This window comes from Mesocricetus auratus, unplaced genomic scaffold, assembly GCF_017639785.1.
Source record: "Mesocricetus auratus isolate SY011 unplaced genomic scaffold, BCM_Maur_2.0 Super-Scaffold_100015, whole genome shotgun sequence".
NCBI classification, from domain to species: Eukaryota; Metazoa; Chordata; class Mammalia; order Rodentia; family Cricetidae; genus Mesocricetus; species Mesocricetus auratus.
In genome coordinates, this window is record NW_024429198.1 from 30,038,259 (window position 1) to 30,057,564 (window position 19,306).

Sequence of the window (19,306 nt, forward strand, 5' to 3'; positions counted from 1 at the left end):
GCTCTCGCAGGGACCCAGCCCCACTCTAAAGAAAGAGCTCTGCTCCAGGTCTACTGCCCTTTCCTTGCGTCTTGCCAGGAACATGGACATCCGGCGGTCAGCTGGGAACATCTCCCTGTGATACAGCTTCATCATTCTTCCTATCCTTGCTGTCCCATCATGGGGGCCTGTGGTGTGCCAGTTGGTGGAGAAAGGAAATGGGTAGATAAGGGCATAGTCATAGCTCATCAGAGATGGACCTACAGAGTGGGAATCCACACTGCCTCATTGGCTTCAGGAAAATTCTATAATTATAAAAATGCATATGAGTAGTTCATTGAAGTTTCCTGATTGCTACAGCCTTTTGGGGAACAGTGTTCCAAAATAATTCTCTGGGGGTAATGTTGTTTATATGAGGAGAGTGGGGAAAAGATGGATGGTGGTACTGAGAGACAGGTAGAGAAGAAAAGTCCTCTTGACCTTTTAACCCAGGTCAAGAGCTGACTCAGGATTTGGGAGTACCTAAAGAAAATGCAAAGTTCCTTCCTCAGCAGTGCCCTTAGCAGCAGGGGTCTCACCAGAGCACCACATCAGTGCCAGCAACTCCCTTGCTCTTCAAGACAGAGGTCTAACCTCTGGTTTACATGTGTTTATTATAGGCTTCTCTAATTAGGGACGTATCCGCTGACTCTAATGAGCATCAAGATTATTATTAGGTCAGCAGAGGTAATTAATGTTTGTGTAGGGATGGGTTTGGGAATACAGTACAAACTGTTTAATAAAACAAACCAGACCTGGGAAGGGAACCACATGGTGAGTGTGTAACGCCTTGGCTCATCTTCAGGACCTTAGTGGTGTAAGGCCAGCTCCATGGAGAGCAGGGATTATGTAAGAAGTCTGTCTCATCTGCCTTCTGCTGCAGAACCAGATCTGAGGTCCACAGGTGCTAAAACTGAGGTTTGTGGTACGCTCTCCTGGGGTTAATTGGTGAGCTTCGGCTTGTTTCTCAGGCTCATTTTTAGTTGGCAGGCTTCTGTGACATCAGGGCTTCACACCTGAAAGTGTCAGTTAAAGATGATCAATAGTGTCTTCTGCTCTGGGGTCACATTTCCAGCCTCTGTTCCCAATATTTGAATTCCGCTGAGTCTCTTTTACTGATGTTCAAGTGAAGAGGAAAACGAAGAGTGATTTAACACCTGAACTTTCTTGAGACTTATCTTCTAAGAGAAAAAGTAGTCATTGCAGCTGTATCTGTTTGGGGGGAGAGGGGAACTGACATACTTGCCTATTGCTCAGTGACAATCATTAGTGTGATTACAACATAAAAATCTCACAAGTATTTTTAATGCTTCCATAATATAAAGAAATGGTTACCCAGTGGTATTCCAATGATTTTGTTTATTGATAAATTTTCCTTGGGTGATAAAATATAAGCAGGCTGAGGAAACAACTTGAGAAATATAAGAAAGAGCCACCAGAGGTCCACACACTAAGATAAGGCTGTGCATACTGTCAGTCACATCAATGAGATCCAGCGGACACCAGGAGTGAGGGTGTGTGCCTGCATGGAGGCAGGGAGCTAGGAGGTCTCACTGAGAAGACTTGAGATCGGGGCAAGGAAGTGGGGGGGTTGTCAAAGTTACCCCAGGAAATAGCGGTGATGGTGTTCATCATGGTTATCTCAGAGTCCTGGGACCAACTATTCTCTCTCTCTTAAATGGCAACAGAAAGGCATTAACCTTTCACAACACCTCCATGGTTCCCGAAAGAGGCCTGAAACTCAGCAAGATAGGACAGACCTCCGTAATCTGTGTCTGTGAACGTCCCCAGAACTGCTGACTCCTGCCTTGCACAGGTCATGTGACTTCCCCTCCACATTCTGTCCTTGCCCTCATCTGTCCTCATGGCTGGTTGTCAGAGCATCTTTGCTGCCCATCGTCCCTCCACTCAGATCATTGTCTTCCCAGGTGTCAAGCAATACAAGCAACCCTGATGATTGAATTGTCGCACAAGCCACCACACTTCCTTCAGAATGGTTAAAGTTCAGAATGCTGACCACAGTGGGCACCAGTGAGTACATGAGCCGTGGGATAGAGTTGACTTGTCACTGCAGTTACACAGAAAACAGTCAGGCAGTTTCTGAGAGACTGGAACGCATTCATTCTGTAAGCAAGAACGGAAGGCTCGGCTCCCTGCTGTTATCAAGTGAAGAGAACAGCTGTGCTGATCCAAGAACTTGTGTGTATGAATGTGGAGTTTCTGTATACCTGTGTACGTGTGTGTGTGTTCACGCATATATGCAATGTCTGGGTATGCATGTGTATATATGATCATGTGTGTATCTGTGTTGCATTTGATCTATTCTGCATGCATGTATGTATGTGTTTTGCTATATATATATATATACATGTGTATATGTATCTACATGTATACATGTGTGCTGTGTTTGTAATTATGTATGCTTACTTGTATATAGATGCACATGTGTACAAGTAGAATCTCAGGCATTTTTCCTCAGGTACCATCCACATTTTTGAAAACTGAAACACAGTCTTCCACTGGCTTGGAGCTCACTCAGCTAGCTGGTGAGTCCCAGGGATCTGACCATCCTGACCTCACCACTACTGGGATCATGAACGGTACTATTTATCCATGGGTGCTGGGAAATGAACTCAGGTCCTCACACTCAAAGGATAATCACTTGGCTGACTGAGTCATCAACCTTGCACACGGATGTTACAAAACTTCCTTCTAATGTCACTCTATGGAAGGGTAACATGTCCTCCAGAGAGAGATGGGGGTGTGTGTTAAATTTCAATGAGGTGTAGCCATATAGTGGAACGTTGCTCAGAAATGTGCTGACAAAACAGAAGACGTGGAGGGATCAAAGGTCAATGTTGCTAGTTGAGAACTGCTAACCTACAATGGCTGCATACTGTGTGGTTACAGCAGATGATGCCCTGGAAAAGACAAATGGGAAAAAAAGAAAACAGAAGTTATCTAGTGATTGGGAGAAAGCTGGATAAGGAGGTATAAAACAAATTTGGACAGGGAAACTCCTCCATAGGTTCTGCAATGGCAGATGTATTGTTATGACTGCTGAAACTCATAGAATGTACCGGGCAGTTCACAGTAAACCATAACATGAACTATAAGTACTAGTTACAACAGTGTCAACACATGGTAGCCACAGGTATAATATTTTGACTAAGCTAAAGTACTCATTATGAGCACAGTCCCTCTGGGGGTATGGAAGAGGGCTATCTGGAAGAGACGGATTCAATAGATGGAACAATGGCTGGGAGTGACTTGTCTCTTTGAACCTTCCTGGGTTGGGATCTATCTGTACCTGTCCTGGGGTCTCAGCACACTTAGGTGCCTTTGATTTGACACCTGCCTCAGACCACTGCCCTGTTCCTACCCCATCCACAGTGCCATTAGTCAATCCTGAAAGTGATATCACAATTCCTTGTTTCATCACCAGCTATAACCTTGGATTCAATTACATCACCAACACTCCTCATTCTCCAAAGTGCAGGTGGTAGACCCTGAGGCATCTTGGCCTCCACAACAACATGAGATAATTGTGTTAATAAATCATTTGTGTATCATCTATCTATCTATCTGTCTGTCTGTCTGTCTGTCTGTCTATCTATCATCTACTATCTATCTATCCATCTCTCTAACATCTATCCATCTATAATCTACCTGCATTACTTTTCTGTTACTGTAATAAAACATCATGACCAGCATAATGTATAGAGGTAAGAGTTTATTCAAGTTTACATTTTCAGAGTGACAGTTGAGAGCAAATGGAAGGCATGTTGGTCAGAGCAGAAGCCAAGAGCTCACATAGTAACTACAAATGTGATGCAGGGAGATAAAACTAGAAACAGAGAAAGGCTATAAACTCTGAAAACCTGCGCTCAGTGATGTATTATCTCTAAGATACCCACGCAATTTCCCTAAAGAGCTTCACCAACTGGGGACCAAGTGTTCAGGTACCCAAAAAGAGGGGGGACATTCTCACTTAAACTATCTGTCAGTCTAACTCTATCAATCATCTATCTATCTATCTATCTATCTATCTACATATCTATCTATCTACCTACCTATTGCTCTGTCTATCTCTATCATTTGTCCTCCATAACCTGTCAATATGTCATTGAATTACCTATCATATATCACCTATTTTAACCAACAAATCATCTATCTGTTTATTTATCATCTATCATGTATATAGATGCATCTTATCCATTGATTTGTCATTTATCTATCAATCTGCTTATCATCTTTCTAAATATCTATGAATCACCTGTCATCTGCCTGTCACTAATAAGAACCGATGTACTTATAACCTACTTATTTATCAGTGTTTTATTTTTATCTATTTATCTATCATTGTCAATCATATTTTGGCTATCTATGAATCATAAATGTATCATATGTAGATATATGTATCTATTGTCCATCTGTCTGTTTTTCTATGCATTTATGTCTCTATCTGCCTTTCTGCCTGTATATCTGTATATCTATCATCTATCTATCATTTATTTTATATTGATTCAATGTCTTTGGTACGTTCTAACACATTCGCCATTAAGGACACTATGTATGAAGAGGTAGGTGATGGTGGTGGAATACATTGATTGTCTAGGGTTCCCACTCAGTTTTTCTTCAAATCCAAACACTCAAATGTGGTTGTGAATTACAGAAAAGTGCCTCCAGGCCTGCACTCACACACAAGAGGAAGCCTTCACTGTGGCCACTGTAGTCTTCTGCAATAGGCTTGGCTCAGGTAACAACACATGACTCATTCCCACCAGGCTCCCAACCAGAGCTGCAGATTCTGTGTCCATGAAACACTTCTCTAGTTCTTCTGGTGGCTGCATTCCAATTCTCCAGGTCTAAACTATACAGCAGGACCTCTATCCTCAAATGGCCAAATGCCCCCATACCCTCAAATGCTTAGGGTTTCTCCCTTCCTACAGAAGAAAGAAGTCCTGGAGAAATAGTCTTTACAACCTTCTTCTGGAGTAAAAGCACATTCTCAGAAGATAAAGCTCTGCCACTTCCTTCTGGAACACAAGTGAGTTCCATGAGGGCAGAGCCCTGTCACCCCATGTAGAAAGGAATCTGACTCTCAGGACCCTTTGGGGAGATCCTGGTGAGGCCAATAGACAAAGCAGTGAGCCCTAAGTTTGTGGCAGACAACCTGTCTGCAGATTATATGTGGCTTTATGAAGACTATGCATGATACATGTGAGGGATAGATTGTCTACATGTAAACCACATGTAGACTGTCAGGCCTGCTAAGATACACAAACCACCCAACCCCAGGAACCTCACCATCTCTTTGGAACACAAGGCAAGCCCAAGCCCTAAGCACTCAATAGAGAGCCTGCTTAGCTTCATCCTTCCAGTAACTATCTGTTGCACTCTATGAGACAACTATAATCCTGCCTCTGGAGACTTACTCTCCCTAGGCAACCAACTTTCTGTTTCAGCAGATAAACTACATGCCCCAGTGTAGTTGGGATTTTCTTTGGGTTGCCAACCAGCTCCCAAATAAAGACATGGAGGCTTATTATTAATTATGAATGCTTGGCTTTAGCATAGGCTTGTCCCACTAGCTCATTTAACTTAATTTCACCTGTTTCCAATTATCTATGTTTTGCCTCAGGGCTCTTTCCTTTCATTCTGTATGTCCTACTTTCCTGCTTCCTCTGTGTCTGACTGGTCTGGCCCCTGGCATCTCCCTGTCTTTTCTTTTTCTTTCTTTGTGGAGTCTAAATTTCTCCTGATTACTTTCCCTGCCTGGAAGTACTGCCTATACATCCCCCAATGCTTTTGGTCATTCAGCTTTTTATTAGACCAATCAGGTGTCATAGGCAGGCAAGGTAAAAACAGAAACACATCTTTACATAATTAAACAAATGAAATACATCTTTACATAGTTGAGCAAATATTCTGCAACATCCCAACCATGAATACTGCCTGTGACTGAGCAGAACAGCATTTGCTGAACAGAGATATCACTGGCCTCCTTGGTCAAACACTCTCCATCTGAGTGGGTGGCAAAGTTTAGCAAACCTCTCTGTTAAGCCTCAGTGTGCTGGTGATTCCGTGAAAGGTAAAGAGGCCCGGCTATCTATAACCTATAGCCATCAATGGCCTTCTTATCTACCACTATTCTGCCCTCTCTGCACTTGTTCTTCAGATTTGGATGCCCTGGTCAGTGGTCAAGGGCAACGTTGTTGTGATTCAGACAATTCTGAGAGGAAACATATCGGCAGATAATTTACTCCATCAATGTTGCCACAATGAGTGATTAAGAGAGCTGGGAAGCAAAATAGCTACTGAGCATCTGTGTGTGAGCAGATCTCTGGGACACAGCGTTGGCCTCTGGCTAAAATCTAGAATCAATTAAATGTGTGCAAGAAGGAAGTTCTCACGTAGGTCATTTCTCAAGAGATCTTCTCAGAGGCTGACACATTCTGGATGGAAGAGCTATTAAAGGGAGGGGAATTCCATCTAGGACCATATGTCTTTATCCTGATAGCTCTTTGAACTGTCCAGAAACATACTGTGGCCATGGAGCACTTCATGGAAGAGGTGCAAGAAAACCTTGGACTTCACCAGATCCCGGATCTATACAGCCCGAAAAGAGGCACATAGGATTTAGTGGTGCTGATAAGGAAAATATAAGGATAGCTTAGGTTTGGCCAATCTGCTTAGATTCCTACCCAGGTGAAATTGTGCCAGTCTACCACAGTGTTACCCTGGTCATCTGTACTAACTTGTACTGCAGGTCTGATCCCCAGAAGTCAGAAGAAATGGAGAGGGGGCAATGGTGCTTAACAGGTAGAGAGTAGATCAGAGGCATCTATCTATCTATCTATCTATCTATCTATCTATCTATCTATCTATCCATCTTTAAACTACCATCTATCTATTATATATATATATATATAATCATCTATCTGTAATCTACCATATTACCATATATCTACCTCTGTTTCTATCATCTTTCTATCACGTATTTGTCTATCTATCTCCATTAGTTACTGGAGACACTGTGTATGTGGAGAAGTAGGTAATGGTGATGGAATACCGGGAAGTTGCATCAGTTTCCAACTCTGTTTTCTTTCAAATCTAAATGATTGTCAGATGTGAGTTACCCATTAATGGAAGGGCACACAGTGGGACCCATGGCATTGCTGATTTAAAGCAATCTTTACAAAGTAGGTTTGTATGAAGATCTGTGTATATGGTGAGATTGAGGTGGGGATGAAGAGACAGAGCTGGGGCCTGGGGGACTGCTGAGCAATACAGAACCCAGGCTTTGGCATCTATCCCACACCCAGACCCCACAAATGTCTGCATTCCTTTGCACCAGCAAGTCTGACCACATACTGCTGTATGCTCAAGATGACCTCACTGTCTCCACCAACTCTTGACACAGGAAGTCCCAGGAGGCCAACCTCCAGGGCTCCTCCTTCTCCTATGGAAACTCCCTTTGGGAGAGCAACCAGATAAAAACAGTGTCCTGCCCATGCTCAGCACATTAGGGGATGAGGAGACTGGCAGAAGACAGGACATTTATGCCAGAAAGTTATTGGAACTGGTTCTGTGGGCACTACTGAATATTTGGGGGTGTGGTCAGTACACTCAGGGAATGTCCCGGTTTCTCAGGACAACTCGTCTGGAAGTTACACTACTTTCACAACAACTATACCAAAAGCCACTCTTAGATATCCACTGTCTTTGCTTGCTGCCTGCTGCTGCTTGCCCTTCATAAATCAAAACATTACTAAATCCACCCCCAAGGTGGGCGATATAAAGAGCTTTATTGTTCCCAGACCGGCTGACAGCACAGGCTTCACAGGCCCATTGTTTCCATGTGGTGCGTGGGATGTGGGCACCTCTGATCCCGTTGTCTAACCATGAGCCAGAGACTCAGCAGAGTGAGTCAGTACAGCCTCAGGCCCATGGCTCCTCGGCAAGTTTGTTAAGATCCATCCGAGGTGCTCCCCAGGAGTGGGACTGAACACCTTTATTTCAGAGGATAATTGCTACATGTGCTCACAAATGATTTATTGTTGTTGATGGCGAGCTGCCTTCCAATCTGCCGCCCAAGGGCATCGCCGGCTCCTGATACGTACATAAAGATGAGAAATGATTAACTGTGCCCACCAAATCGCTACTGGTATGATTCTTATCCCCTTGTCTTGTTTCATGGGGCTTAGATGAGGCACGATCGCCCAGAGTGATGTTCACATACCTGCCTGGTGACGCAGAAGCTGGGGTGTTCTTAGTCGCGTACAGTGATTCCAGGCAGTAATCTGCAGGTGATTTAATAAAGACCTGGGCTCGAGTTTCAAAGAGCAGCACAGACACCCACTCACTGGCATGTTTCGCATTGCTGGGCTGTGGAGTAGACCATTCCACAGTTTGTCTGCTTAACGAGTGTCTCTTATTTTTAGCTGTTCTTTCAGGCAAATGAGGCCCCAGCCTGCTATCTTGATAAGCTTACATTTTTCTTAGCTTCAGTAATCAACTCCCTACCTGTTCACAAAGACTAGACCTGCTCGCAGTTGGCAAGACAAGCAGGGAGGGGCTCTCAGAAGCAGGTGTACAAAAGTCAGAGAGACCTGGTAAAGACAGAGAGAACTAACAAAATTCATAAAATGGGCACCCCTTCTCCTAAAGCACCCAAGCCCACTTTGGTTGCCAGAATTTCCCTAGTATTTTCTTTCAAAAAGAAAGAAATCCCACTGAGGTGTAGACTGAAAGCAAGAATGCCTGACCATGTCTGGCTGACACTGTTCATAAAGTCACTGACCTGTCCTCTTTCTTGACCACCTTTCCTCTTCTGATCACCCAACAGGGCTGCTCAAAACAGAACAGAACCATTCAGGTCTGAGAGAGCTTGCCACAAAGACAGAATTGTACACGTGTGGACTAAGCTTCCTGGAACAGTGTGCCTGTGTGCATGTGCATGTTTGTGTGTGTGTGTGTGTGTGTGTGTGTGTGTGTGTAAGCACACTCACGGGACTCCTAGTCTTCTCTGGAATCTATGGAGAACTCGTTGCCTGCCTCTATGATTCTGTTGAATTCACTTATTGTGCCTACATATCTCACTCCTGCCCCCAGTCCTCACAGAAGCCATCCTTTTACACAAAGCTAAAAACTAAATAGAAATCTAACAGAAAGGTTTCTGCATTTGTGAATGGTGAACAACCTTGGTTGAGTCCCGGGACTACAAATGTGCTTCTGTCTGGATGTGCTCTCCAGACAAGTCCAGTCTTATTTCCCAAAGTGAGGGTGGACTACAGGGGGAAAGGCCCACGCTCATCCTCCTGTCTCTGGGAACAGATGGGCACCTTCTATCCTCTGCTGGGATGGGTGCAAGGGTTTAGATAAAGTCCTACATTTGGTGGCAAAGGAATTAGTATTCAGATCCAGGTTCGCAATTCATTTGAAGAATCCATTTCCCACTAAGCACATCTGTTTAAAGGGTCACTTAAGACACATATAACTGTAAATGACAGTCAAAAGGAAACTTTATTCTTATATCTTTCTATAAAGACGAGGTGTGCCACATCACTCATGGCAACATGGGAGCACTAGAGACAGTCGGTAGATGGAGTTCAGAAACAAGGGAAAACCTTCACTAAGGCTTTCATGGGAAGGGACAGTTGAGACAGGTCAGGCAGACATGTGCTGGTGACTGCAGACAATTCCAACAGGACCCTGGGACAGAGAATGTCTTCCAGGTTCTATGTCACCTTGTTCTCGGATCATGAGGACAGTGTTTAGCAGCCTCAGGTAAGCCTGATAGAGAGGGTGGTGGACTCCTTAACACAGTGTTTCTGTCCCACTAGCTCTTGCTTCATGATTATCAGTCATCCTCCGAGGGTCAGCAATCACCAAAGCATCCATCAGAGAAAACAGATGTTCTGCTCTGCCTACACTACTGCCCCACAATGCCAGCTTGATGTGCCCTTCCCAGTTTGGAAAAGTGCAGTCTCCCTGGACCTCAGAAGTGCAGCTTAGGTCGTGTAAGCCCTGAGTGTCCCAGCCTGCTGCTCTCCAGTCTGAAGGCACACTTGGCACATATTGCTGCTAGTGCCTTCGCAAGGCAGGAAGACATCGAGGAAACAAACATCTAGAGATAAAGTAAAAGTGAGGCAGTTTGACAGCACTCCAGGCACACACTCAAATGCACATGCATGGGTTGGGGGAAGTCAGTTAGAAGACAGTCCAGAGGAAAGAGAGCATGAAAATCCTACATCTCAACAGTGAGCAATCATCTCTTCCTGTAATATCCTCCCAGAACTTGTATATGACTCAAACATGGGCTACCAGGAACCAGGAATGGCCAAGAGGTGTCCCTCGAATTGTCCTACAGCCTCATCTGTAGACATGACCCAACACACGGATGGTGAGTGAGTGAGTGAGTGAGTGAGTAGCATGGAAGTGGACAGGTACAGAGGGATGAAATCACAGACAAAACCGCCCATGGAGGTTTAGGGAGAAAATGCCAGCAGCCATTTGGCTCAGAGTCTAGCAGTTAGCCAGGTCTCATGCCGCTGTCATTGTCAGGAAGTTCTTCATTGTGTGACAAATTATACCAGGCAAGCACATAGTGAGAATCCTAAAGCTGACACCAATTCTACTGCTTGGGAAAGAAGGCAGTAGCTCCTGATCCAGAAGTCACCCAACAACCACACGGTGTATATATACATAGTGAGCACTAGCTTGACCTCATCACAGTTATAACTGCACTCACAGCAAAGGGCTCTTCAGGAGAGCATATGTGGGGTCCCTCTGGTTGCCACTCCTGCTCACCACAGTATATACTGCCTGCCACCAAAGCCACCCAGCAACATAGACCAGGCCTTTCTCTTCCCTCCCACCTTGCCCTGGCATAAATGTTACAGTCTTAGTTTGTAAACAAGCCCACTGGAGAAAAAGAGGCCAAGGTCTTTCCTAACATAGTTCAGGGGCTGAAACAAACAGCCTCCACATGCCATGGGATGGAAGTAGTAGTGTGTGCTGACAGGCAATACCAGTGTTTGTGGGGTACTGTAGTTACCTGAAGAAAAAAAGAAAAGATAGAAGTCACCAGCAGTGACACTGCAGTCCCAAGCAAGTGACTCTTCTACCACTCAAAGCTCTCAAATGCCACACCAAGGAAGGGATATCATCAACCAAAGTGCAGGAGCCATGATCTACCCCAAGGCCAGGAGAAAAAGCCTTGGCGTGTCCCTCGTCATTCTGAAAGTGCATGCAAAGTATCCATGTCCTCTGTAGACACTCTTCTTGTCTGCATAGACTGAGTAGACACTATGTTTACTCATGTAAACTGAGGAAACACTCTGCTTGCTTGTATAGACTGAGCTTACACTATGTTTACTCATGTAAACTGAGTAGACACTCTGCTGGCTCATGTAGACTGTGTAGACACTCTGCTTGTGTAGACTGAGTAGTCACTATGCTTACTCACTCAGACTGTGTAGACACTCTGTTGGCTCATGTAAACTGTGTAGACACTCTGTTCACTCATATAGACTGTGTAGATCCTCTGCTTGCTCATGTAGACTGTGTAGACACTCTGCAGGCTCATGTAGATTGCATGTACTTCATCAGCTGTGGGAACCTCCCTTCAGCATCCTGTTAGCATGTGATTAATATGTGCCTCTAGTCTGGGGCCTTATGAATACATGGCCCATTGAATGGCAAAGATAAACCCTGAATATTTATCTTTACACGGGGGTAGCAGTACTTCCAATGGGCATGCATCCCATGCCCTCAGATACCTCTGCAACAGGTGCTTTGAAACAGACAGATGCTGTCTATACTTGGAAATGCAAGGGCACAGAGTCCTCATGATGGGGAGTGTCATTTATACCCCTGGACCCAGAAAACAGTGAGTAGCCAGAGGATACTCTGTGATACCTGGAGTCTCTGGGTGGGACTCTGGAGGATGACCTTGAACTGAACTTGCTCAGTGCATGCTGTGATCTTTCTAAAGCATTTCTGTCACCAGAGTGCTGTCTTGGGAAGGCTTTGAGTGGCTGTAGGGAGACCCAGGAAACAGTGATCATGGCTCTGACCTGCTGCTTATGCCTCTTTGCCCCTGGCTCCCATCTTGTATTTCTCTACTGTCCTAGCCTGAAGACTCTGAGTGTTGCCATACTCAGCCCTCACTTGGGAATCCTCTTCTTTGTCCTTAATGAGATTTATTTTACTCAGGACCTTGGCTCTACTGCTGTCTCCTCCCAAAGACATCTATCTCTCCCTTTTCCCTGCTCTTCCACAGTTGGTTTCTGGAACAAGGAGCCCTGTTAGGAATGGGCTTGGTCAGGTGGCAGTTTCTCTTCTTTGGGGCCAAAACCCATCATGGGAGCTTTGTGGATGCTTGAACCACCCATTAGTCTCACTACAAAGACATCATAAGCACTTTGCCTAAGTATAAAACTGTGTATAATGTACCGTTTTTCACAGCCTCTCTTGAATGTGCAGGATACCCCAATCCATTACAGATGCAGTACATAGCTAGTGGATAAGTCCCCAATCCCGGTAGCAACTTGACCATTGAAACCACTTCACAAATCAACAGATCTGGGGAAGGTTATAGCTTCCAAGCCCTAGTGACTGGAGACTCAGAGCATCCTAGAGGAAACCCCAGGGACTAGAGACTAATTCCTCACTTCAGAAACAGACCTGGGAGGTGGTGGGAGCCTTCTCACAGTAATCTAATTAAAATAGAACCTGAGTGGACAGCATGGTGTGTGGAGGACATCTCCACAGAAACATGAAGCTGCCCCTTCCTTGTTCTAATGTTCTCCATCCAGCTGGTGTTCACAGCATGCTGTGCTGAGAGGCAGTAGATAAGCCTGGGAGCTTTCCTGCTTTCCTGAAATAGCTTATCCAACTGGTTGAGACCATGAAGACTCAGCCCACCCTGCTGGGGCCCTGAGCTCTGCTTCCCTCCAGCTCTGTGTATTTCTGATTTGGGCAAAGCCAGTGAACATACCCTACTCCCCACCCTGCAGGGTAGTGGCTGGTGACCTCTGTGGTGCCAGTAACAAGCTGACATTTCCTTCTATCCCAGGAGGGAACAGCAAGGGAAGTGAGGACTTGATGCTACCCTGGATTAGAACCTTCTCAAACTGGGCTTGTCTGGTGCCCCTTCCTATTTCACCCAGATGATAGCAGGCTGGTCTCCTCTGCAGGATGACTGACAGGGCTTCCTCTCTGTTCCTTCCACAAGTGTCATGGGTGATGGTTACACCTTCCCTCACATAATACTCCGACAATATGTACCAGAGACTTTCTGAGAGCCGAGGAAGTTGGCCTCCTGAGTTATATGCAGGTAGATCCATAGTAACCTAACTAGTGGGTTGTCCAAACTGTAACCATGAGAACAGGAAGAGACGCCTGAAGCTTAATGACAGACCACAGGATGCCATGCCTCTCGTGCCTCTTCCACAGCTCTCCTCCGATGACATTCCCAGAGACATCCAAGAGAATCCTCCTTATAGAAGTGGTTCTCAACCTTCCTAATGCTGTGACCATTTAATATAGTTCCTTGTGTCGTGTTGACTCCCAACCATAAAATTATTTTTGTTAGTACTTAATAACTGTAATTTTGCTATTGTTATAAATAGTCATGCAAATTATTCGTGTTTTCCGATGGTCTTAGGTGTCAGCCTGTGAAAGGCTCACTTGATCCCAAGGTGTCAAGACCCACAGGTTGAGAACCATTGCTTTACAGAATCTTTGTGAAATTAGTTGCAAGATTAAGCAGCCTTCCTTCAGCAAGCAGATAGGGGAGGGTGAATTCTCCTGTCAGCAAACTAAAAATGAGTTTGCAGCTTTGCAGTTTTCTCTAATTGTATTTCTTCCCAAGTGGAACACTAGAGTTTTATTATTTAAACTGCTACCACAATCCCAAAGCAAAAAAGATGTGGCCTATGTCTATAGGGCAAGGTCAGTGCAAGGAAGACTGGCAGGGATGGGCACTAAGTAAGGCCAAGTTCATTTTCTCTTTGTGACTCACAAGCTCTCATTTCATGAAGTCCAAGTCTAGGAGAACCTGTCACACCATCAGGCAGGTGAGGACATTATCATTATGTTAAAACATGTATGCATTTAAGCCCTGGTGGAAATTAAGGAGGAAAAGAAGTTGTCAACATTCTTTGCTGTGTGGTTAGCATCATTTCCTCCCTAATAACTCCTTGAGGATGCCATGAAGCATTGTGTGTGTCTTGATCCTCATGTACCATCCGTGAACAGAGCTGAAGGCCCCTGTCAACTCAGTCTGGCTCTGCTTTTCCATGTGGCTGCCTGGAGGCTTAGGGTAACCATAACAGGAAGAAACTTCCATATTGTAGAGCTCCCCCAGCAACTGCTGTGTGGAAGCTTCCTCTAAATCAACTGCATCCTGCTCTCTACGACTCAGGAGGTTCAAGTTGGAGGCTCCTTAAGACACAGGAAGTGAATTGCTCATAGTCTCAGGAAGTCCCTGAAACCTACCTGGTGCATAAGGCCATTCCCTCCCCAAGGCTTTATCAACTGTAAAGACTGCTGAGGAAACTCACACCAGTTGAGCTGCCTAGAAGTGATCCCTAGATCTGTCCAGCTATTTGCAAGTCATGCAGAGCTACCATGCAGGCTGAGGCGTCCTTTGATGAAGAAGCTATCTTGAAGCTGCCCTGGGTCCTGTCAGCAATCTTCACCATACTCCTGTAAAGCAAAACAAAACATTAAGACCCAATAGACTCATTTGTTCACCAAGTTGAATTTTGGTGATATCATTAGTTTGTTATGTCACCAATTCCCTTTCCAGAGTGAATACAAGTTTATTGACATCTCCCTAGACATAGTGTCACACAATGCAGGCTTCGAAGCCAGTCTGGGTGCTAAGGCCTAGGATGTGATTACCTCTTCATAGGAAAGTTATTCTCTTCCTAAAGACAATCTATTATTTAGCATCGGTGTTTGTGGCTTGCTGTGTGTTGGAGTATACACTCCCGGAAGATGCAGTTTATTCCTGTCCCTAAAACCTAGGGTGTGACTTTGTTCAGAAACTGAATTCTATGCCCAGTGGCTCTGTACAGGGGATACAGGAACACAACCACATAGTGGGTATGGTGTGTGACAAAGGGACAGAGAGAGCTGAGGAGTTCTGGGGTTAGAGGCAGTTTCAACGAACGTGGGGAGTAGTTTCCCCATGGGGACAGGACGCCTTGCTGCCATTACTTGGCTCTGGAAACAATCAGTGTGAGACAGGGCTGCCTTGGGTTGTTTCTTTCATTGCTGAGGGGGGGTAAGGGGGCCTGCTTTCCTTGTTGCACCAGATCCCCATCCTGGCACACCCTGCTTCTCCATCACTCTCGGTTCCTAAAACAGCAGGCATACGTCCTGGAGAGGAGGAGCCATGTTTAGCACTTGAGTCATCAACTGGATGACTAGGAGTCATAGGCCATGGTGGTGTCTGGAAAACGTGTCCCCTTAAATCAACGAGGTGTGACATTTCCCCACTTTGTGAATGAGCCTCCTTGCTTTGGGAGTAAGACCTTGGATCCCCTCCATTTAAACTGCCACCCTTCCAGTGTGGCAGATTGAAAACTGCTTGCACAGATGCCCAACCAACAGGCAAAGGGTGGCTCTTGTCACGTGCCCCCCCAGGCCCGCCATATAAGGCGCAGTGTTTCCTCCCTCAGTCTAATGGGGCTCAGTCAGGAGCAGCTAGGGTTCTCCTTGTTTCCTAGATAACACAGCTGATGACTCGGCACCCTCCCTGTGAGGGCACATGGGAGTTCGGAGGACACCACCACTCCCTTTCAGCCACTAGGGTTAGATGGAGTGCCAGAAGGGTGGGCGGCAGGGTCAGGATGAGATGGTCAGGGGACAACCCTGAGAGCCAAGCATGTTGTCTCGGCAGCAAGACTGTCTCCATCCCCATCCATCTTCATTCCTGCAACTGGGCCCTGGATTTGCAAAGAAAGTGTTGCTAAGACACACGGGGCAAATCAAGGCAAATTTGAGGCCTGGTCACTCCGGTAGTGGGCCCATTGTTCTTGGTGCTGTAACTGGTGAACTGAGAGCCATAAAACCGCGGGCAGTTGAAAGGTCTGGGAAATTGAAAGGGGAGCCCTTCAGATAGCTTCTGCGCTGTAACTTTCACCCTCCCATGAACCGCAGTATACAGAAAGACCCGATGACAGCCTCTTGTTAAACCTCCAGAGGAGGAGAGCCAAAGAGGAGGCGAGATCAAGGCTGAAGAGAATTAATGAGCCTTTACATATTGTCCTGTTTCCTTTGTTGTTTTTTTTTAAAAAAAGAACCTGGATGACAAGAAGAAGTGAGCGTAGGGTGTGCGGCAGCATTGGTATCAGGCCATAAATCCTACAAAACATTAACTCCATTACATGCCAATTACTGCCATAATGTCGGCCTCTCCATCTCCCATCCTTCACCCTTCAGGGGGAGTCAGCATTTCTGCTACCGGCCCAGGTCACACCCTGGAGAAGGTCTCAGTTAATAAGAGATGGTAAACTAAAGCTTCTTCAATAGGGGTGAGGGTGAGGAGTGGGGAGATCCCCCCAAGGGTATCTCGCCTGTGACATCCCCCCTGTGGATATATGCGGGAAGAACAGGAGGAATGTACCCACGTGTGCATGTTTCTCCTGTATGCATGTGCCCTTGAGCTACAGTGGTAGCCATGTGTAGGGATAGCCTTGTCAAACTTCCGGATTTGAAGAACTGTGATTTCTTTTTACCTGGACTCTGTAAGAAAGGTTTTCAAAAGCCACATTTGGGCTTTGTTCTGTTTCTATGATAGAAGTTGTTTCAAGTTGTCATAATGAAGCAAAGTCAACAAGTATTCCCTCTGTGTGCAGCCCGTGGCCTACTTTGGCTCTGTTGGCTGCTTTAGGGGGGAAAAGCAGTTCCCCTGGATGTGCACAGGGGCTTTCCAGGAAAGAAGCTCCTGGGGACCAGAGAGATGTGTCTGAGCTGCGGTTTAATTTCTAAAATAAGTCAGTGTTCAACCTCTAACCCAGCAGCAATGTGTGATTTCAGATACTCAGAGGCTGGGTCACTTTTAAACAGCACAAGCCATACTGTAATTCAGGAGCAGTGACAGGAATGGCCTCTCAGCTTTTTAAAAGAAAAGGCATGGCCCCTTTCCTTCACTCCTTTTGCCAGAAGTCATACAGGAAAATAGAATGACATTGTCTAACTTGGGATTTCGGGTGCTTCCATCATCCCTTCCGTGATGCCCCCCCTTGCCTTCTTCAGCCAGAGAATGCATGGGAATAATCGCCACCCACCAGTGTAGATCTCATGTGGAAAGAAATACTCAAATGCTGGAAAGGTTGTGTTAGCTTCAGTCTGTGTTCAGTGGGGCCGGGCCTAGACTGCTGGATGCTTAAAGGTAGAATCCACAGAGAATCTGATGTTCTGAGAGAGCAACCTGTGTTCTACAGCCTTGGGTCAAGACAGCCTGGGAAGAAGTTTGCAGTAGATTTCAGAGTCCCCCTAAGCCACTAAGGGCACAGGAAACCTCTGCCTCCCGTATGCTGCCAGCTCCACAGTTCTTTAGATCCCTGCTGTGTTGGTGCCCCTTGCACACATGGCAGTGGGTGCTGGGGCTCCAGGAGACCCTGATTCTCAAGTGTCCTTGAGGTCTGGACAGGAAGAGTACACAACACTCCCTAGAGAAGGTGTGTCAGTGAGCACTTGGAAAAGACAAGATCCAAAGGTGAGAATTGTCACACACACACACACACACACACACACATACACACACACACACACACACACACACACGGTACACTGCCCTGGTATTGGGCATACTGTCAATGCAAGGTCTGTTCTTTCACTAATTTGTTAGGGGTTTATTCTGCACCCCAGAAAGCACAAGGCAGTGAGAATAGATCAGAGGAGAAAAAAATTTTCCTCTTATTCAGAGCAAAGATCAGCCAAGCAGGTCAGATGCTTAATTTGCTTACTTTTTTAATCTTTATTTTTATTTCAACTTAAAACTTTAAAAAGAAATTTTTCAAATTCGTTCAGTTCAGAAACTGTAAAATTTCCTTTGTGTGTTTCTCCCATTCCAGTCGTAGGTGACAAGCCTTATTCTTTCTACAGGTTACTGAGTTTTTACTAAATGTTTAGAAAATGAATGAACACATTAATGAATGACTTAGCTTTATTGTGTGAGAAAAAGTACATTTATGAAAATGAGCAAACCAATTAGTCTCAACACACTGTGGCTGTGTCCCCATTACGAAGACTGGATTGCAATAAAACCATCTGCGGTCCATCCAATTGCCTATTTTAACCACTGATTGGTTTGCCTTAAATCCACTGATTGCTTTTCAAATGGCTGTGCTTTTTTTTTATTCCACCAGAATTCGTTTCAACTTTATGTGGATCGACAGCTCATTTACTTCTCCAGGCAGGCCTGGCATCAAATTTCCAATCTTGCTTTACTGCGTGAGGCCCACCCAGGACAGTATTCCACTTTGATGGTCACAGTTCTGCATGGGGCAGGGTGGTGTGCAGCTGTCCCACCTGGCTGGCGGGTGTTCTTGCTTCTTTCAGACATGGAAGACTGAGAAATAACCAAGAAACCATGTGATTCCCTGAAGTTTGAAACATGGGAGGCAGCCATCTGATTTATTACCTTGGGCTCCCAACACTGGTGTTTTTAGAAAAGGGGCAATGAGAAGGATGGCAAAGCCTTACTCATTTCTGAAACTGAGATACTGTACTGGGATCTTAGTTCAAAATGGCTTATCAAAGGGTAGATTCAGAGGAACTTGGCCATCTAGTAGAGCCTCATACTAGTGTCAGTTGACCTAGATCTTGGGCTTCTGAGGTATGTTGTAGCTGACCTCCATTGGGTCTCTCTATTCAAGGTTGGACACGGGAATCACTTTGCAGAAGTTGGCCAAACATATCTCAGTTGGACCTGTACTGTCTGTCTCCCATCCAGCATCTGGGGTCACTGAGATCAGATGCGATTTAGGTGTTAAGTGACAAGTCAAGGTGAGAGAAACCATCTTACAACTCTCTCTGTCAGATCTCTGACTCTGTTTCTCCACCATATCCTATCCGCTGAACTCTCCCAGTGAGAAAGCAGTGAATCCACAAATCAGTAGTGAAGTGCTGATGCCTTCAGCAATCGCATCAAATTCCCTCCAAAGTGGACAGACTGGACACACACAGTCTCACCCAACCCTGTGCACTCGAACTCACTGCACACTGTGTGGGTTGACCACCCAGAGCTTCATCTGAGGTGACC